At 40.0% G+C, this 22,191-nt stretch overlaps 1 long non-coding RNA gene across 1 annotated transcript in view; it reads left to right on the top strand.

Moving 5' to 3' along the window:
• Nucleotides 1–21,967, top strand: part of LOC135761314 (uncharacterized) — a 36,634-nt gene extending 14,667 nt beyond the window's left edge. The window contains exon 9 of the long non-coding RNA XR_010537922.2: nucleotides 21,862–21,967. This is a non-coding gene — a long non-coding RNA (uncharacterized lncRNA). The remainder of the gene's footprint in view (nucleotides 1–21,861) is intronic.
• The last annotated feature ends 224 nt before the right edge of the window (nucleotides 21,968–22,191 follow it).

Genomic DNA, 22,191 nt, shown 5'->3' with positions numbered 1-22,191 from the left:
CCAATGTGTAAATGTATGAGACACATTATTGAGTGTCTTTGATGATAGACTCTGGCAAAAACGATGAGTGCCGTAGAGCTGCGGAATGTACGCGGCGCAGCACTTTGAAATGAGAACCTGTTAGCCACTTGTACCGCAAGCAAAGGACAGCTGCGAAGAGAGCACGTCAGGAATTCATTACAGCAAGACGTGTGTGTGTGTGTGATATCATCGCAAAGAGATGAAGGAGGTTGGGGAAGAGACCAAGCGAGCTAGAATAAGAGATGAAATATTGTTTTTATTAGCGGCGATGTAGGTGGCGGGTGCGAGCGAGATCAATCCGGAGAGAGTGCGCACTTTGCTTCATGTTTGGAATCCATCACAGCTGTCTTGGTGATGAAGGATAACTTAGCTTTTCTCGCTAATGCGGTGCAGTTCTTGTAAAAAGAGAGTGTGAAATGTTGAACGTGATGACTTTAACACGCCACCATGGACATGGAACGGCATCTGTTCTGAAAGCAATTAAAACAAGTTACGCTCGCCATTGCGGTTTCATCGACTGTTATATTCTGTGCTGTGTATTTATAGATATGCGGATAGGACTTGGACATTCTGCCAGAGAAAAATCACCAATGAGATCTCATTGAAGTCCTGGTGAAATATTTAAATGTCCATTAATTGCCACTCCAACAAATTTCCTTTTCAGCTGACACCACAAAGCTCTTTTTTAACCCCTGCCATCCATGGATTAACTCAAATCCAGCCCTACATTTTGTTTTCTGTGAATTTTCTGTATTATTTAGTTGTGATGTAGTTTCTGAAATGTTTCAATTTCTTCTTTTATGCTACGTACACACCAAACGTGGGGCATCGCGTTACTCGCTCTAGATTACTCGTGGGATTTAACTTTGTGTCATGCAAAGCCGCGTTTGAGGCGAATAGCGCCTGTTTTCGCGGCAAACGCGCCACCCATGCTCGAACTGATTTTGCCAAGTGAGAGATATCCTCAGGCCAATATATTGTGTTGACCCAAGGACAACATTCTTCTAAATAAAACCTAAACCCACCCCAAACCCCAACCCTAACCATAACCAAACCCTAAAATCAAAGAGACATGATAAGTGAAAAACAATGGTCTAGAAACAACTAATCCTGGTTGTAAGCTTAAACTTAAAACAAACTGTAAACTTATTTCTGAAATCTGATTGGTTGATTGAAATGTTGTCCCAGGGTCAACATAATGTTGCCCTGAGGACATCGACCACTTGGCAAAATCAGGAGAGTCCGCCACCCATATCGCGTCATTCGCACCGCCCTGTGCGAGGACGCGTCTGATCGCGTCTTTGCATTGACTTTGTATGTAATCTACTCGCGCAAATCATTAAACTCGCGTTTGGTGTGTATGCCCCATTAGACTAAAGTTTCCTTCTGCTGCTTCTCCTGAGAAACAAACCTCAGTGATGTGTCGTCTCTAGAGTTTGAGATATCAAAAAATGCCAACACATCAAAGTCTGCAATTATAGATCAGATCATATTTTTAATTAAAAGTTTAAGACCAAATCAATCTCAATACGTAACCCATGGCCTCATTTGTGTCTTGAACAAATCTAGGTGTGAATCATCTAAGATCATATTGATATTTACAGTAACATTTTCTCTGGGCTTACACCTTCACATACAGTACAGTACGGTCCAGTGTGTGTTTCCCATTGAGGCATTTAATGTAGCAGATCTGCAGGCTAAATGGGACAAACATTTGGACGTTGGTGTGAATCTGACAGGACCAGCATGTCCTTGCAGGTCACCTTACCTTACTTCAGCTGCCAAACCTAATGAAACACAGTGCAGAGTTCAATTCACAAGTGCAAACGTCTTTTCGCTGCAAATACCAACGAGTGGAGTAAATTTATTCCTGAAGTTCCTGGCATAGACACCCAACATTCCCCAGCAAACACAAGAGATCGAATGTTTGCTGTTGGCTTGGGAAAATGGACTGACAAGCCAAATGAACTTGTCTAAATGGAGATTACAGTGCCAACAGTTACTAACGGGTATGGCACAGCGGTCCAGGTCATTGGTGTTTGTTTGGAGCGAGCACTCGGAGGGGGGGAGCAGGCCTGGAATCCTGGAACCCTGTCAGCGTTCTTCTTGATTCTCAGGAAGAGCGCAGGCAGAGGCGGTTAGCAGGTAATTGTATAATTAGTAGCAGGTATTGTTTTTGAACGGCTGACTAACTCTGACATGTGTCCGCCGACAGAACCAACAAACTTACATCACAGTCTTGACCTCCTGCAGCTGGAATGGAAATGTTTGTCCTTTGCTGGATTTGTGCTGGAAAAGAAATTCTCCTCTGAATCTAGTAGGAAACAGAGAGCTGATCCTGGAAGCATAGGAGTATCTGCTCTCCTCAGTTGTTAATCTTGTGCTTTACACGAGCAGGGGAGCGGTCACCAGTATAACACCCTCATCCCAAACACAACTTTTTGGAAGGAAATGATTATATTTCATTGACTCTGTGGCCTGGCCATGGTGTAGAGAAGAAAACTTGACCTACAGCAACTGTAAGCTTTTTTATTTGTTTGTTTTACATCATCCAGGGTTTTCTGATTGGCTAACAGCTCTTTGGAGGATGAGGATACGTCTTTTGATGACAGATCATGTGGTTTTGATGCAGACAGATGGCTTACCCAACACCTGTACAAGTGGAAGGAAATAACATTCGTACAATCTGAAAGAATGTTGAGTCACCTAATAAATATACATGAGCTTGAAAAAGTACTCAAGCTAGTTTCTAATTTGTCCTCACCCAGTTTTCAAATTGTTCCTATGACCCTAAACATGAGCCAGAATCAATGTCGGGTCACAGGCATACGAATGGCAGAGCTCGAGAAGTTTGTGCCAGGCCACGTCTCCACATTGTAATGCAGTCACTCAATCCACCTGGAATGGACAACGTCACCTCTGCTTGACCCTGAGTGTGTGATTGTGTGTTTGAATTGTGTGTGTGTGTGTGTGTGTGTGTGTGTGTTTCAGCTTGTTCCAGATTGTCTTGGCCATGTGCTCTATATGTTTATTATGAGACGGAAGTGTGTATGTTTGTGTGTGAGGGTCTTACAGGTTTGATGGCCTGTGTTGCAGGTGTGTGTGTGTGTTTGGGAGCGTAAGGTGTATGGTATGATTGTGTATATTTGGAATATGAGGTCAGGATTTCAGCCCGCTGATGGGGAGAGCAGATGTGGTTTATGTTGGATTCTCTGGATGTCGTTTTTTTTCTTTTTTTAACTTTCCTCCTCGTCTTTCAGGTTATAGCTTTCTTCTTTCTTTTCCCCCTCATCTTTTTTCTCCATTATCTCGCTGGTTTGCAGAAGAGGAACTGTGTGTATTTAATGCACCGTGTAATGACTCTTGCTACAGCTTTCTTCATTAGTCACGTCAGCATAGCACCGTCCAATCACCAGAAATGTATTGAACACAACAGTACCAATCTGCTGCAAGCATGCGGTCTACCACTCTACAGTATTTTGGCACAAATTAATCTGTAACTTGAAAATAGCCAAAATGAGATGCAATGCCTAACACAGGGCCAGAGTGCTTTATGTCCTGTCATCCTTAAAAACATATATACACAAAAATGACTTAGACTACAATAAATGCAGGTTCAGTTGCATTATTGAAAATTATTATAAATTATGGAAATGTAGCTTACTTAGTCTTCCTAGGTAGCACAATTTATACTTCTAGGTCAAAACTTGTCTAATGTAAAATCTGGGTCCTTTGAAGTGGGGATATGACATTGAACATTCTTTTGGGTATTTGGTGTAATTCAATGTGTTTACGTGGTTTAAGGTCAAAATGTATTTTCCACATACCGTCCATATTGTTGCGGCATAGGTTACGCGTCAGTTTTTATTTATACTTTTGCGTTGTCGTCTGCATCGACGTGCAAACATATATGCAGACCGCTTGTAGGCAGTATCCACATGTGTTACCACAGTAGCAGCACGACCGTCAGTGAAGAAGCAGCTTGGCACGTTTAACCCACAAGTGTAAAAAAACAGCAACTTGTTGTGTATGATTTGAGAAGACCAGCAGTGATGGAAATAAAGAAACAGGGACTAATGTTGCAGTTTGAGTTAAATCACTCCTCAACTCGATCCATCTTTGTTCTCACCTTCGCAAACGTAAATACCTATGACGCAGTTTTTTTACCTGACGGGAGGGGTTCTAGTGGACCAATCACAGCGCTTGCGGTCTGCATAGAACTGACGCGCTGTTGAAGGTGTGAAAAATGTGTACATTTTAGCAGGTTCTAGTGGTGAGGTTGCAAATTGCAACCAACAGCTCAGTCCACCGTTCACCAAAACGCATGGAGAAGCTACAGTAGCCAGCACAGGACAAGCATGTCATCATCGGAGACAACTAAGTAAAAAAGTTTGTCCATTAAGGGCTATTGTAGAAACATGGCGGCACAAAATGACGCCTTCCATGTCAGGGGACCCTCAGTGTATGTAGATAAAAACAACTCATTCTAAGGTAATAAAAACATAATGGTTCATTATGTAAGGTCTTTATACATGACTGATAATATAGTTTTGTATATTATTTTGCATTTCTGTTTAGAGAACCTTCATAAGTTACACCCTGCACCTTTAAGAATTTGGCGAGGTGCACGTTAGGCTACGCAGAGGCTATGGATAACCTACGGCGTAGCTACAGCGTAGACCTTACGCACAACTATAAATTAGACTCAAGCCCTGCCTCCCTGAAACATGTACATTTTTACAAAGCTCATCATTATGAAAAGCGTGATGTGCTCTGATTGGCCAGGTATCCAGTGAATTTTGATTGCTCAAATATGTGATGTAAAGTACGACCCTTACCATATTTGGAAGGCCAGCTCTCAAAGCACAGCGTCTCCATGACCGTGGCAACAATACCAGTGTTGGGGAAAGTTACTCTTAAAAGTAATGCATTACAATATTAAGTTACTCCCAAAAAAAGTAACTAATTTCCATGAAAAGTAATGCTTCAGTTACTTTTTAGTTACTTTTGCATTACTTTTTCTTGGCTGAGGCTTGGTCTCTTTCAGGCCTTGCAGGTTTTTTATGACTGAAAAGTTCTGCATTCAGAAATTGCATATTTCATCACAAAAATTTTGATCTCTGGCCTGCCATCTGAGTTTCTGATTAAAACTTTTCCCACACAGGCGTGTACGCATAGTCTGCATAATGTGACTACGTTTCGTTTAATTCAGTACATCATTTTTTTATCTAATTAATTAAAGGTATAGCGGAAGATTTTCCCGAATTATTTAAAAGAACCGCCCCTCGATATTTTTTAAAAAATGCTCCCGAGAGGGAACGCCTGTTAAATGCGTGCACGAGACAGAGAGAGAGCGTGCAGGAGCTCAGTTCTTCTCTTCGCTCTGTTTACAAGTTTCTGTCGGCATGTTTACCGTGTCTGTGCGGTTCGTGACTTGTGCCAGGGCTAGCATCGCAAATCATAGCTTACATCAACTTTTACCAGCAGTGATTTTAAATGGATTTCTCCAAAAAGCATGACAAAATGTACCTTTCCAGTAGAAACTTCGCGTGGGAAGCCCAACCTGTCCTTTTAGCTCACGCCAGCGTGTGAAATAGTCTCCCATAAACATCTGGTCTTGTTTCTTTATTTATAGTCCTTTCTCTTCTTGTCATACAATTCGTAGACACTTTTTCTCTTGCGACCCTCAGACATTTTGAAAAAAATACAGTGAGAACGCGACCTTCAATGAATGGTTGAAACCGTAGCACAACACACATACACGTGAAAGTGCGCATGTGCAGAAAGCGAACGTAGAGGCGAGCACGTGCGACGGTTATACGTCAACATATAATCAGAATGATTGACATCTGGGATGACCAATAACAGTGGTGATCCACCCGGAAAACGAAAATCTTCCGCTATACCTTTAAGCTTAAAAAGTAACTTGCATTACTTTTTTGAAAAAAATAACTCAAATATTAATGTGTACATTTAAAAAGTAATGCGTTACTTTACTCATTACTTCAGAAAAGTAATATTATTACATAATGCACATTACTTGTAATGCGTTACCCCAACACTGAACAATACTACAGTGAGAATAAAAGTTACACCTTTTTTTTTCTTTGCATATACATTTGGATGGTGATGTGCAAATCTTCCCACAAAGTGATGTAGATATGTGAAGGCGTGTTTAAATAAGGTGTTTTAGGATGGCGTGAATGAGCCTTTACTTTTAGAAAGAACATCTTTTTGGTTTTGAGACTTTACAGATCTTTCATATGCACAAACAGCTTTTAACACTTAGAAGACAAAGGAAAACACGAAATTGCATCATATGACACTTTTAATCTTGCTAAAGTTCACGACTCTATAGCGCCACTTGTGGCAATGCTGGGAATGTTTGTGTAGTTTTCATGTATTTGTGTTTTAGATTTAGATGTCTTAAACTTTTATGCAACCCTTTTTATTTTGTTTTCTTAAACGTTTTCTTTTTATAAATTAAACTCTCTCTCCTTTGATGGTATTGATGGTATTGTGTATGTGTGAGCTCGCTTGGTAGAGCATTGCAAAAAGCAGAGCAAAAATTGTATTGTGTGCATGTGCGTGCTTGTGTGTGTGTACTGTATGTGTGTGAGTCAGTGTGTGGTTGACACATGCCACTTTCACTGGCTAAACCACAATCACTTACCACTCCACAGATTAGGGGCTTTACGATGGATCTCATTCCCTCTCTCTCTCACTCTGCTCGCTGACGGCCGTCAACACAGCTGTGCTTTAACGTTCACAACATCGTCAGCTTCTGAAACCAGACCGAGCAGAATTCTCATGTTGGGTTAGTTGTGTTCTTATCTCCCTTGTTACCTTCACATTCAAACATGCTGCCATTCTCCAACCGCCCATTCACAGTGTGACCCCTGATTCCCCACCAGAGGTCCGAGAAAGAGAGAGAGCCATCGTTTGTTCAACAAATAATAGAACAAATTAAGGAGCGTTGGAATGGCCGGGCGTCAGGCCTGATGCCGGTCTGCGTTTCATTAGCGTGGCTCTCTAACGCGTTCCATCTGTAGGGGCCGCTGAGTGCTGCCTCATGCCCCGTGTGGTGTGGCCCGTCCAGGGTCACTATGAGCCTGGACCCCCCAGCAGCACATGACCCGTGTCAAATTTCACCTGCCTGAACTTCTTTCATTAAGAAGGGGCGATGGCACTTACTTTCTTATCTGATAACTTGTGGATATCAATAGCAATGTCTTTAAATCTGCAGTCAGTAACTCTGGCCTCTCTATCGCCATCTCTGATTGAAATATAAAATTGCAGTTATTTGCGGAGTATATTTCTGTGCTTGCATTGTACTTCATCTCGTTATTCTGCACGGATAAATCTGATGTCTGTTATAACCGCATCAGAGCAGATCTGTCATTAAACATCCACGTGACAGAAATACACCCTAGTACATCCAAATCCGATTGATCTAAACCCATATTTGTTATCTATTTTCACCCATCCACCAGTGAAGTAATACAGTATATCTGACGCATTTGTTCTGAATCAATGATAATGCAAGTGTTTCAACAGATGCCTTACCGGTTCAGAGGAAGCTGTCTCTGCTCCAGTATTTAATCCCTTTAGATGTTGAAAAGCCCGGCTGATATTAACTCATTTTAGCATAAGCTTGCAGTTTGAGCTTTCACTGTTTTAACAGATGATTCTCTAGATGTAAGAACGTAATAAACTGACATATTAATATGACGTTCCCCAGATGATCATCTTTTGAAACTTTACAGATTAATTGCGGTTGTCTAGATGACATGTTTAACTCTTTCCCCGCCAGCATGTTTAAAAAAATTGGCAGCCAGCCACAAAAGTTTAATGCCTTCCAGAAAAATGTCTTCTTTACATATATAAACATACATTATATCAACTAGAAGAACAACCCCCCTGCTTTTAAACAAACAAACAAACAACGTTTCATCTTCATTTGTTCTCTTTATATCACCGTTTAAATATAGGTAGGTTTCTACAAAAACACAAAATTTTGAGCAAAAAGCTGAAATAATTGCATTTTTGTAAAGGACTTTAGTTATAGATCAGATTCAGAGCGATAATCAAAACATACACAAGTTTTTACTGCTTTTGAGTCCATAGATGCTTTAGGGCAGTGGTTTTCAAACTGGGGGCCGGGGCCCCCAGGGGGGCCGCGAGATGGTGCCAGGGGGGCCCTAGTTTTATGACATTTTATGAAATATATTAATTTATTGTGAATTCTGTGTAATTAAACCTAAACAAAAATAAGGCTACTAACCAAAAGCACTACTTTTTTGTATAATTTAATGTTTTTTATTAAAATGTTGAGTTTTAGAACAGTTTTTTTGTCACAAATTTTCTTTGGGGGGCCACGAAGAAATGCACCATACACAAGGGGGGCCGCACGCTGAAAAAGTTTGGGAACCACTGCTTTAGGGCACTATCATACACCTGGCGAAATGCAGTGCAATGCACGACGCAAGTGTTTTTGCTAGATTCATTCCGGCGCATTTATCATTTTCACGTGCAGTGTCACGTTGTTTAAATAGCAAATACATTTGCACCCATTTTTGCTTTTTTGAGGCAACTAAAATAGACTTAGCCTGGTCCAACCAGACTCTCGTACATTCATTTCATTTGTACAGAGAGTCTGGCCACGCTCCATTGCAAAGTGTTACTTCCGTTAAGGAGGGTCCATTGTTGAAGTTTAAAACTATTGGATCTGCCCAGAGTCACTCAGGATCTGCCAAAGCCAATCGCTAACGTGTGGTCATGACGTATATCATGCGCTGAAACCGTCCAGAAACAACAAGTCCGAATAACCAGACAAACAAAACTTAGCAAACCTGGTTCTTGCTCCGGCTTTAACTTCTGTATATTCGGCAGTTTTGCAACAACGGACCGAATAGCTTTTCTCACGTCTTTCTCCGCTGCCATTACTGAACTACAACTCAAACTGACGGACGACCTCAACGTCATCGTTCTTAGCCACCCCCATCTGTTCGCTGATTGGTCCTGCAGATTTTTGCAGGAGAAAACAAAACTCTACAAAGCAGTCCCAGACGTACTGCTGAAGCGAAATGAAAATTAAGCGGAAGCACGTAGGAGGGCGGAGCCAGGCTAAAATAGACTACGCCATTGACTAACTAAAACCTGCTCTAAAGTCAACGGTGCAATATTGTTTTTGTTATTTTAAAAGCATGTTAGTAATATGCACATATAAACGAAACAACAACGCGTGTTTGCTTATTACACACATGGATGCACAGCAGCACACAAACGTTTTTATATATGACAAATTTAAGGATTCAAATATAAAAGATTATTATTGAGTCTCTTGGTTATAAATGATGACCAATTACGAGATGTTAAAGGGCATAAAGAGATGCTTCACCTGTAGCCTGATCAGAAATTGAATGTTTTGCTTTAAACAAATGCATATATTGCATTTATTTTGAAATGTTGTTTTTTTAAATGCTACCCCAGGGATTTATTGTATATGATGACTTTGTACCTGTGGATATGTTGAGATGAGAACCTTTTTTAAGTAATGCGTTTTGAAAAACACTCAGGGCGCTGAAGGCTGAAACGTTTCGTCTTTCTACACATTTGTAAATTCAAAGCCTCATAAATTCAAAGCCTCCAGCTTTTAAAGAGAACCAAAGGTTTAAATACAAAAAATAACAATTTCAATACAAATAAAACAACGCAGTTTTTTAACATCAATCTTAAACTGGTGGTCTTTTTCCTCCGCTTATTTTACAAATTCTGCCATCTAAATAGGGAATCTGCATGGCGCCAGCACAACTGGCTTTTAAAGCAGATGGCAGATGAGATTCTCATTGGTTTATTGAAAGTTACGCCCAAAACAGAATCATTACTAATTACAAGAATAGGAACAACCCTTTTAAAGGAGTTACACACCGGATGAGCAGCGCCGTGTCGCGTTGTGTCTAGGACAACTCGGAGGTATCCTACACCGGAAGTGCACATTAAATAGCGCAAGCTTAGTCAGATAGCCTCTACTTCAAAATGCTAAATATACGTTAGCAGTCAATGTTAATTGCTAACGATTTGGGACAAATATGATGTTATTTAATGTTAAACTAGGTGAGTGACGCTCTGAGGCGGGACAGGGATTTGAGCAGTGTCCAGAGTCACAGCGGAAAGTTGCGCCGCTGGTGTCCGTACATTTATAGAAAATACTGTGTTCAGTTTTTATATTCATAGCGTGACACGGAGCTGCACTTCTTGTCCAGTGTGCGACCCCCTTTAGACTAGACACACAAATCATTTTCCCATTGTAAAATTAGCAAATGTGTATTCGAACACATCTTTAAAGCAACACCAAAGAGTTTTTTTTACCTTAAAATAACGCTTCCAAAACAGTTTCAGTCGTTCATCCACTCTAAACAGGGTGAACAGCACTTTCACATTCGCTTTGCAGCCCTCTATCGGCCAAAACCGCACTAAAGAAGTTTCCAAACGTCGGGTAGTGGTCCTGTAGTCCGAGTGAATACTACAAAAACTTGCTTTACGGCAGACCTACAATCCAATCAGAGCCAGCTATGCCTCAGTATTTATGACAGTGGGTAATGGACAATTACGCTTCTAACCTGTAGGAGGAGCAAAGAGCCAAAACTCTTTGGTGTTGCTTTAAGACTGTGCTCTGTGCTCTTTAGACAATGTGCTTAGATCATTTAAATAAGGCCCTTAGTGTTTTATAAGTTGTGTAAGAGCACCACCTAGTGGTTAATAATGGAAATATGGATTGCCGTAAAAACGTATCATTGGCAGGGAGGCATTTTCTCTTGGCGGGGAGGCGTTTTCTAAAAAATCTACATACTCTCATCTGAAGCACATGCGATTGAAGCGGTCGGTTTACATTATATTGGTTTACGGATGACGTTTTTCAGAGTTTTTCTCGGGAAAACCAAACCGACAGCTCAAATTATATATCATTATTATAAGCTTACTGCTGTCAACTGTAAGGTTAAGGTTAAGATAGGTAACCTTAACTGTAGGTTAGAAAAAGGTTTTAAATTTTTTCTGAGATTGTAGTATGATAGGTAAACCATGATGAGAGAAGGAGCATACAGTATTTTCTCAGTTTAAAATGAAACGCAAAATTAGTTATTGAATGTTACGGATTGCAGCTTTAAGTGAACAATTCAGAGTTGTTAAATATTTCATTTGAAAAAGTCATTAAACATCACACCAAGTTGCCAAAACAAATGATATCAGATGTATTTCAGTAATCTGCCCCCCACCCCAATCCTCAGAAGAACAGAAATGTTTTTAATATTAATTGTTTTATTTGTCTCTCTGAAAGATATAGTGGGGGAAAACGAGTGCAAATCATATAACACCTCCTCAGTCACTTTCTCCTCTTCTGTATCACAGAAGGGTTTTTTTCCCAAACACAGAAGGCTCAGAAGATTTCATAAGGAAAGCAGGTTGGGAATATAAGATGTGACAGGGAGACAGTTAAGGCAAACAGTTATACGGAATGTGACTAAATTTTAGAAGGTGACAAAAAAGTAAATGGTGAGAGAGTTCTGGAATCCTGCAGGTCATCTGAGCCCTATAGATCTGTATGGAAATATGGAATATGACAGAGTTCTGAAGTGGAAGATTTTTCTGAAATGAAATACCGAAAGACAAATAGAACAGACAGAAAAGGTTCGTTTTTTTATCAGTTTATGGAATATTATGTCTAAGGAGAGATGATGTGTTGAAAAGCTACACACATGTGTTATGAATCCGCTTGTGTACCTGGCAATCCCTTTGGTGTGGGGACCAAATGTCCCCTCAAAATAGTAATACCAGTCATTTCTGGTACGTATTTGGGTCCCCATTTGGAAAACTGCTTATAAATCACCAAAACTGATGTTTATTTGAAATGTTTTCTGAGGTTTTGGTGTACAGTGCTTGTGTCTGTGTGTGTTTACAGTGTATGTGTGTACAGGTTTTATCCATTGTGAATTAAAATACATGCTGTCTGTGTCTGGGTTTTAGTCAGGCTTTGGGGAACAAATCGTCCTCTAAAATAAGCTAAAGTCAAGTGATTCATAACTGTTAGGAGTTTGGGTTAGACAGTGATCATTATAATTTAATTGATATAAAACAGTAGATCTATAGCATGTCTGTATGTACTGTAGATGGTAAATGTTGTAAATGTATGTGTGTGTATGTTAGCAGATAAACCTGTCAGACATTCAGGAGTGAGTCAGTGATGAGGTCATAGGTCAAGTGCTATTGCTCCTGTTACTGTAATAATGCTAATTTGACCCAGAAGCTTCACACGAACAAACGCCATACGTTTGCCAGTTTCGATCTCAGAGACAGCCAGCAGAAACTCTGAACTGATGCTGATGCTCCGGCTCTGTGTTAGATTCTGACCTAGATTTTGTTCATTCCAATAACTGGATTTTGCAAGCCTTTACATATTGAATTGAGTTTACTAAAGAAACAATACTATCTGTTATTGCTCATGATTAGCTTTCACATCACTAACACCAGCTTTTACAGTTTTGTGTGTTACTTTTTGCAATGCATGTAGATGAAAGTAATAGTTTATTGTTTTTATTATTTGATCAGACTCAAATTGAAAATAACTAGATTTCTTTCTGGGATGATAAACTGAGTGCCACATTTTGAGCAGTGGCAGCTGGTGACTGCTCATCCGAAAGGCGCAAATTCTTTTTCAAAATATGTCTTTGTTGCGTCATGTGAACCATGTGCATCACGTGTTTTGTTAAAATAAGTGCCTGCTGCACACGCTTCAAAACACACGCTTTATGATAAAAGAGACACTCACGTTCACAAAATACACTCAAGACACTCCCTTAAAGCCGAAAGTATACTAGGGACGTCCGCGTATGTGCGCCGTCCGCATGACGTCATTTTCGTCATCAGGAGGGTTCGCGTACAGTCCGCGTACAACAGCGCATGCACGTAAAAATTTAGACAGGACACTCCACTATAACAATTATACAAAGGAAATAGACAGTATTTGCACACACACTATCATTTTTCTTCTTTAACTTTTTCTTCTTCCAAGAACAGAAAGCTTTGGAGCATGTTTGTTACCATAATGTTTGATTCCTGTTCTTTGTTGTCTTGTTGTTTGTTCTAAACTGTGTTTGCAATGGTGGATCAGTTACTTTTCTTCACCTATCCTAATGTTTTAATTCAGTGGTTCTCAACTGGGGTCCGGGCCCCCAGGGGGGCCGCGAGATGGTTCCAGGGGGGCCCCAGTTTTATGACATTTTATCAAATACATTCATTTATCATGAATTCTGTGTAATTAAACCTAAAAAATTAAGGCTAATAACCAACAGCACTACTTTGTATAACTTAATAAGTTTTGTTTAATTAAAATGTAAAATTTTAGAACAGTTTTTGTCATAAATTTTCTTTGGCGGGCCCGCGAAGGAATGCATCCTACACAAGGGGGGCCGCATGTGGAAAAAGTTTGAGAACCGCTGTTTTGATTGTACTGTAAATGTCGCCAAATAGTGCTGCCCTGACGGCCTGTTAGACTAATAATTTGAATAAGAAATCATTTGTATTGCGTATAGTGTCGAATCCGCGTGCCATCCGTGTGTAGCCGCGGGGAGTATACTTGGAAAGCTGCTCGGACGCATGCGGGTGCGAGCCGGATGCGGAAAAAAGTATACCCCGCCCTTAAAGCAACACTATGTAGTTTTTTTTACCTTTAAATAATTTCTCTAAAATTATTTCAGTGATAGAACAACTTTTAACTGGACAATTTGTACTGTTGCTGCAACCTGAGCAGCCTCCTAGCTGCTACAAGCACACTCTGAAAGTGGCGGTGGAGGGTAGGAAACCCAGCCCCGCCCCTCCCCTTGCCTGCAGAAGAGTGTCTGATACCAGGCACTGTTGCGCTTTTCAACCACATGGGGGAGATGTAAGTCATTTTTACATGGAAACTACACAGTGTTGCTTTAACAGTAAACTCTGTTATGAATTAGATTTTACGAGTATCTGGCTAATGCGTGCATCTCTTTTATCATAAACTGTTTAGACGCATCTGCAGCAGGCACTTATTTTGACAAGACATGTGATGCACATAGGATCACTTGATGGGCAGAACACATATGTTGAAATTACGATCCACACACAAGGCTACATACATGAAACTTCGCATCGAGCGCCCTCGAAAAAAGAAGTCACCGGCCGCCACTGATTTTGAGGTTTAATTTTATCATTGACATTTAGGCGAACGTCACATAAACAAACCGGAAAACAGGTCCTATCGCTTCCGGCAAAGAAAATGATAGCAGAGTGAACTGTTGGCAATATCTATAAACTTTTAAGGTATTCAGCTAACACTCTAATAAATGCAGAATTATTTTCAACCCAGCGTTGGGTCAAAAAGGGACGAGCCCAGCAGCTGGGTTGAAATTAACCCAACAAAGGGTCAAAACAACCAAGCATTTAGGGTTGAAACAACCCAGCATGGGTTAAATTAGAAGTGATGTTACCTATTGTGCAGAATACGGATGTTTGTTGCGCAAAACCCCCATTGGTTTTTGCCATAACCTCTACGTTACACTGGTTAAACAGTGAGGGAGGAGCTGTTTGGCTGTGGGTGTTTTTTGAGAGATTGTATTGATTTTGGGTGCACTACTATATTGTTCAGATAGAATGACAATATGTTGCTGATGTGACAGAAGTCGTCCAGTATAGCTGTGTTATACTTAACACATGCACACAAACACGCGATGCTCTTGGCTTCGTTCAAGGTCGGCGTGCACTGGCATCAGATGCAGTATGTTTGGCGTGTGCTGCGGTTTTATTTAAGCTGTAGATCACAATTGCGTCATAGCTCCATGTGTAAGAACGGCTGTATCTTCACCTGGGTTGTCTGTTTGTGATTAGGGTCTACTCTGTGATGTATTAGTTTTCAATGAACTAATCTAATGCATGTTTGAGATTCGTTTTAAACATAACATGCTGCATGAGTAAACCTGAATAGCTTTAAAAAGAACTCAAAAAGCCTAATGGAGCTTTTAGTTATGTTTCATTGAAATGTTAACGTTTTTCCCAAATTTTCTGAAGAAATGAAAATGGATACAAATGAGTCAGATGTTTACATGGAGTGTAATTGCTACAGCAAAATTTGAAACGTTGTTGAGATCTGTTCTGAAACTCCAAACAAGACATTAAAATGACTTGGCTCTTGTCAGGAGAAGCAAGAGAAACGACGGAGATCGGAACAAGTGTGTGTGTAAGAAAAAGAGACAACCGAAAAGATCAGAAATGCTAAAAACATATTGCGTAGTTTTCAGTAGCTGTACTGTGTGTGTGTGTGTGTGTGTGTGTCTGAACTTGTCAGTTTTTTAAAACTTGATGTTGTTTATGACCAAAATTTTCCTGCTTGGATGACCAAAAAGTGGGAAAATCCATTCACACCCAACACACACACACACACACACAGATTTGGAGTTGGTTTTGGTTATGCTGTTGGTTTGGCTCCTCTGTGCTTTGAGAGCAGATGATAGTATTTATTAGAATAACTGATGTCTGATGAAAAGTGTGGTGTTTTTCTCTCAGGCTGTGCCAATACAGTCAGTGAAAGGTGAGCTCCACATTGGAGAAAACACAGTTATGGCTGTGTGATGTACTGCATATACAGTACGCACTCTTAAAGGGACACTCCACTTTTTTGAAAATAGACTCATTTTCCAGCTCACCTAGAGTTAAACATTTGATTTTTACCGTTTTGGAATCCAATCAAGGAATCCAATCAAGCTAATCTCCGGGTCTGTCTGTACCACTTTTAGCATAGCTTAGCATAATCCATTGAATCTGATTAGACCATTAGCATCACACTCAAAAATAAACAAAGAGCTGTAGTGACATTGTGTACTAAGACCGACAGGAAATTAAATGTTGCGATTTTCTAGGCAAATATAGCTAGGAACTATACTGGCTCATTCTGGCGTAATAATCAAGGACTTTGCTGCTGTAACATGGCTGCAGGAGGCTCAATGATATTACGCAGCAGCCGAAAATAGTCCCCTCAGTAACTTTCAACGGCAGGGGACTATTTTCTGGTAGTGCCTAATATCACTACACCTGCTGCAGCCATGTTACAGCAGCAAAAGTCCTTGATATTTTCCTATTTAAAACGTGACTCTTCTGGAGTTACATCGTGTACTTAGACCGACAGAAAATAAAAAATTGCCCATTTCTAGGCAGATATGGCTAGGAACTATACTCTCATTTTGTCGTAATAATCAAGGGCTCTGCTGCTGTAACATGGCTGCAGCAGGCGTAGTGATATTACGCACTACCCAAAAATAGTCCCCTGCCGTTGAAAGTTACTAAGGGGACTATTTTCGGCTGCTGCGTAATATCATTGCGCCTCCTGCAACCATGTTATGGCAGCAAAGTCCTTGTGTATTACGCCAGAATGAGAGTATAGTTCCTAGCCATATCTGCCTAGAAAAGTGCAAATTAAAATTTTCTGTCTGTCTTAGTACACAATGTAACTTCAGAAGAGTTAAGTTTTAAATAGGAAAAATATTAAAACTCTTTGGTTATTTTTGAGCACAATGCTAATGGTCTAATCAGATTCAATGGATTGTGCTAAGCTTTGCTAAAAGTGCTAGCGCCAGACCCGGAGATCAGCTGAATGGATTCCAAAACGGTAAAAATCAATGGGAGCTGGAAAATTTGTATATTTTCCAAAAAAGTGTCCCTTTAAAGTCCACATGAAATCAAAAATCATCCTGTTTAAATTTATTTTTTCTTAAAATTGTTATAATTGTAAATGTTTAATTGGTGCATTGGTTATAAATCACACTTGTATACAAAAGTATTTTCTGGTTGCGTATTCTGTTTTACTTCAATCATCCGATTATAGAAATTACCTTTGGTTGTCACTACAGTTTCATGTTGTTGACTTTAAAGTCCCAATTGTGGGTAAGGCATGTTTTAGTTTTTTAGTCTTTTATATGTACTTTGTGTACTTGGCTAACTATAACAGGACAAATCATAGACACAAAGCTAATTATAATGACTACAGACTCGCCTGCTCTCTTACCCTGACAAAAAATCTCATGCTTAAAATTTGTAAAAACATAATTTGCTAGATATTTTGTTTATCCAAATTAAAAATGTTCCCCAAAGGGAGGTTTTGTCAGATTTAGCTCACTTCAAGGGACAGATTTGTCCCCAAAGTATAGCTGAGTAACAACTCCCCCCCCCATACACACACATACACACATGCATGTTTTCGCGGGTGCAGCTGTGTTGATGTCATCCGTTACTGCCACTCTGCTGATTTGAAGTCTTTATTGGAAGCAGAACAGTTTGATTTTACACACGCTCATGCACATGCACACACACTTACAGTACACACACACACACACACACACATTGACACTTGAATCAAGAGGGAATTGTCAGTCTTTTTACAGACGTCTCTCTCTCTCTCTTTCTCTCTTTGTCAGGGTATATTTCTGTGTGTCTCAGCTGATCAAGTTAAAGTCTGTTCCCGAGTTAAACTTCAATCTCTGTGACTGTTTCTCTCAGTTCTTCTGTAGCCCGTCTCTTTCGTGGGCTTGTGTATTCTTCATCATTTGGCTTGTCGCTTGTCTTTCCAGGCTTTGAAGAGAGCACAGGCTGCTAATAAAACGCAGGTCTCAACCACAACAAAGGGCTCTGTGCCCAGACTCAATAAAGTATTTACCCCTCCTTCTCGTTCTCTCTTTTTTCTCTCCTTCTTTCTCTCTTGACTTTTTTGTCTTGGCTTCAGAAGAAATATGTGCACTTGCTATGTTTTTCCATGTGATCATAGAATGCTCTGGAATAGATTAGTGAAGAACAAAAAGGGAGGGAGACAGAAGAGAAATGAGAGGTGGAGAGAGAAAGAGAGGAACGAGGGAACAGGTAACCGGGGTAACAACAGACTCTAGAGGATCAGGTAATGTAAAGGGGTGGAGTAACATGGACAAACAATCATAAAGTACATGTCAGCACATTAACAGTAGTGGGCCAGCGGATTTTATGATTGTTAAGATGAAAGAAAGATGATTAAGATTTTTTCAATGTTTATCTTGAGGTTTACTTGAAATGTTAAATTAGTGTTAGTAAGGTCTTTTTGTGCCCAAAAATATTTTATGACCAATTTCTAACCTCTCTTTGAACCCCTATGACATTATAACCAAAATGACATTATTTTGTGTATTTGGTGTAATGCAATTTGTTCATGTGGTTTATGGTTCAAAGAATTTCCAAATACCCTACATTATTGTTGCTCCTCTATGCCCCACCTTTCTGAATCGTGTCGATTTCTACAAAGCTCATCGTTCTGAAAAGCGTGGGGTGCTCTGATTGGATAACTCGCGTTCCATTGTACATAGAAATGTAAAATCATGAAAACTCCACACAGAAAGGTCCTGCCTGACCTAGCCGGGGCTCGACCTGGGACCTTCTTGCTGTGAGGCAACAGTGCTACCCACTGTGCCGTCCCACCAAATAATTTATAGTTTTTATCTTTCAATATAAGCCTGTGTGTAAAGATGGATTTCATTTTTTTTTTGATTCATAAAACAATCTGAGCAGAATTGTGTGGCCCAAAATGTCCAGATCAGCGGTAAGCCTAAGGACCAGGGCGGCACTGGCCCACTCAGATTGATGTCTGGTCCACCCAGTCAGATGAGACACAAAATATTTTTGTGGGAAAGCAGAAGAAATCACAGATAAATGATAATAATCTCTTTAATAATAAAGAAATAACTATTTATATAGAAAGTTCATCATTTGCATTCTAGACCTTGCAAATGTTAACACTGAAGCGATTTTAAACAATTTGAGTGCAATAAGATGTTTAAGTAAGCTGTTTTCTGTGCGCACAGACACATGTACTTAAATAGATACACACTCATTAGGGCACACAAAGATGCGTGTTTCAAAAGCACAAAAACACAGAATCTTTCTGCGCCTTACAGGACACATACACACAAAATTATCTCGAAGTACCACCGGCTTGGCAAGTATTATTCTAAAAACAGTCAGTTATGCAAATAGTTTAGACGCTTAGAACATGTCAAAGAAATGAAAGCAAACACCTTGAACACTTGTTAAGTTTGCTAACATGATGGAATATAGTACATGTCCAAGTTATTTAGCCAAAAACGGCATTTAACCAGATTCAAGGTTATTTAGGGTAGAAGTGGGTTACTCATAGATAGACTATATTGGGTGTATAAGACATCATTTCAGTGTCTTGGTTTTTGGTTGCTGGGCTATTTCACCAAAGTCCACTCGGTTTAAAAATTCTGGCCTCACCACTGGTTCAGATCAGATGAAAATGATCAAGAACAGGATTTTTCAGAAAAGTTTTTAGAGCATCATGTTTGATGGGCTTAAAATGTATTATTAGTTTTCTGTTGTTTTGAATTTCCTGGTCTGGTAATGGACATCTCATCCTGTACAAAAGTTTACACACCCCTGACTCTTATGGGGTTTTAACACTGGAAAAAGTTAACCCCGGGTTATTCTAACCCTAGGTTAACCGAATCCTGAGTTATCTGTTTCACGTTTCACACTGTTTATACTTAACCAGGGGTAAAGAGATAACCTAAATTTACTAAAGATGGGCAGTGGAAAATTAGTGCTGAAAAGGTGTTGTCTAGTTATTTTTGCATATGCATTTTGACCATATTGCATATGCATTTCTAGGAGTTTACCTTTCACATGGAAAATGTAAATGATTCAGGTAACGCGATTTACTAATGTTTGCGCATGTTTTATGACTGGTATTTGCGCCATTATTTAATGCCAGAATAAAGCATGTCTTAAAATGGCTGCAATTATTGCTAAAAGAAAAAGCATCACAGAGAGCAGAGACCGCGTGATACAATGCAAAGGATTGTTTTAACATGTAGCAATTTATATGGAATGCCAGAGGAACATATTGTTCAAATATATTGTTTGCCAAGCCATGTTATTTTTTTTTGCTGAAGTAAATAAAAGAGGAGTCACTACGAGAAGTCACACAATACCAAATGTTTTAAGACTTCTTGTAAACCTTAATTTTTTGTCCTCCAGTTCTTTTCAGTGTACTATGGCTCTGTTAGTTGGGATTACACACCCCGAATTTTCCGCTGCGATGTCCGTGGTGCTGAACTGAAGATGAGTTCTGCTTATTTGCGACCCTGAAATTTGTGCTGCTCTTAGTAGATTGTGTTGGTCATTATGGAAATCAGCTGTTGCGCCTGTTTTATTTAATTTGCCCATTTTTAATAATAAACCCCCAGATATTACCACTCCCATCAATGCTTTTTTTGGAATTGCGCTCTCACGCAAATTTGCCGTTTAGTACATTTCTTTTGGCTGTTGTAAGTCTTCTGAGATGTCATTTTAACTCAAATTCAGATGTTTTCAGTAGACAGATTGTGATATGAGGCACGTGCACTTTGCTAAGCATTGAGTCATAACATTCTAATGCTGCGTTCACACCAGACACAGTAGAAGCGTCAAGCACGAGTGATTTCAATGTTAAGTCAATGTAAAGACGCGCTGACCCGAATCTGGAGGTCTTGTGGTGTGAATGAGGCGTTTAACGCGTTGCGGTCAACACGATTCTGCCTCATTTGCCTGTCTGGTTTGCGCGAATGGCGCGAATAGAGCGTTGCCGCAGGAAACACGCAAGTAGAAAAATTAACTTTGGCGGAAAAATGCACCGCGTTAACCAAACAGGAAATTGCTCTAGTAGTGACATGATTACAGAAAGGGGGCGGAGTTTCAGAAGCCCCTCCCATGACGCGGATATTCGCGTGAATGTCTTAATGACTAGAATTTCACGCGAGAATGAAGCAAGTACACTCAAAATGTTTAGACATCCAACTACGCGTAGTAGACGCGAATTTGACGCCTCAAACGCGTCTGTTGTGACCCCAACATAACATCACTTCACCCTGGGTTAATTTCAGGGATAACCCTGCTTTTAAATTACAAGTGTGAAACGCTCCTTAACCCAGGGTTAAAAGTAGGGTTTAGAACGAAGATAACAGTGTGAAAAGCCTTATAATGCATGTTGACTCTGTTAGCATCAGTGAATGTTTATATCTTTTGTACTTGTTTGTAAGAGTTTTTTGTAAGAAAATCTCTTCAGTGTGAAATATGAATCTCAGCATCATACAGTCACTCCTGGACAGAAGTCATATATGCAGAAGATACCAGACTGGAAGATTTTTCTGGACAGTGTAATGGCTTAAATCATTTATTCACTTAAAAGCTGAACTGAAAGTTTTAGGCCATCTTCATATTTCCCTCTCATTCTGCTTGTCTCTCTCTTAGCCTGTTTTTCTCTTTTTCTGCATGTCTCTCTACCTGTCTCTTTCCTCTTGTCACCCTTTCTGTCTGTCTTAGTCTGTTTCTCTCTGCCTGTCACCCCTTTCTTCTGCCTGTCTGCTTGTCGCCATCTCTTTTTACATGTTTTTCTCTGTCTCTCTTTCTTTCTTTGCCTGTCACCCTCTCTTTCTGCTTGTCTCTCTCTTTGCCTGTCTCTCTCTCTCTCTTTCTCTCTCTCACTGCCTGTCTCTCTCTCTTTCTCGGTGTTGGCACAGATGTTACCACCGACATACAGCTGAAAGTAAATAGATGGCTGTTTTTCGGGTTCTTTTTCCTGGAGAAGACTAACCGAGAGAAGTGTGTGTAATGTATAAACCACAGTCTTATTGAAGCTATTAGGCTGCTTTGGAGTGGAGTCAAACCAACACACACAGAAACAGACATTTTCCCCTTTCTAATTCCCTCTCTTCACTTGTGCGTGTGTGTGTTTCATGGCGACAGGTGTTCCTGTGGGAACAGCAGCTGTTCTTCTCATCGTCTCACCTGCAGACGTCTCTGATCTTCCCGCTGCAGGAGGAGAGTGAATGTGGTTTGGCTGTACCAGGTGCCCTGATTCGGTTACAAATACAAATAAGAGCAATGAAGACCATTTCAGTCTGATTTAATGAATATTCTGTCATCACTTTAATGCGTGTTATTTTTATATTTTGTTCTATGTTGTTGTTTTGATATTTTCTTTATTCATTTAAGTTGGTAAATCAAGTCTGCGCATTCATTTGGCAACTTGGTTTACATACAGTGTGTACCCAAGGATGGGGACGAGATGTTCAG

Source organism: Paramisgurnus dabryanus, chromosome 16 (genome assembly GCF_030506205.2).
Source record: "Paramisgurnus dabryanus chromosome 16, PD_genome_1.1, whole genome shotgun sequence".
Lineage (NCBI taxonomy): Eukaryota > Metazoa > Chordata > Actinopteri > Cypriniformes > Cobitidae > Paramisgurnus > Paramisgurnus dabryanus.
Note: the sequence above shows the minus strand (reverse complement) of the source record. Positions and strands in the feature narration are given on the sequence as shown.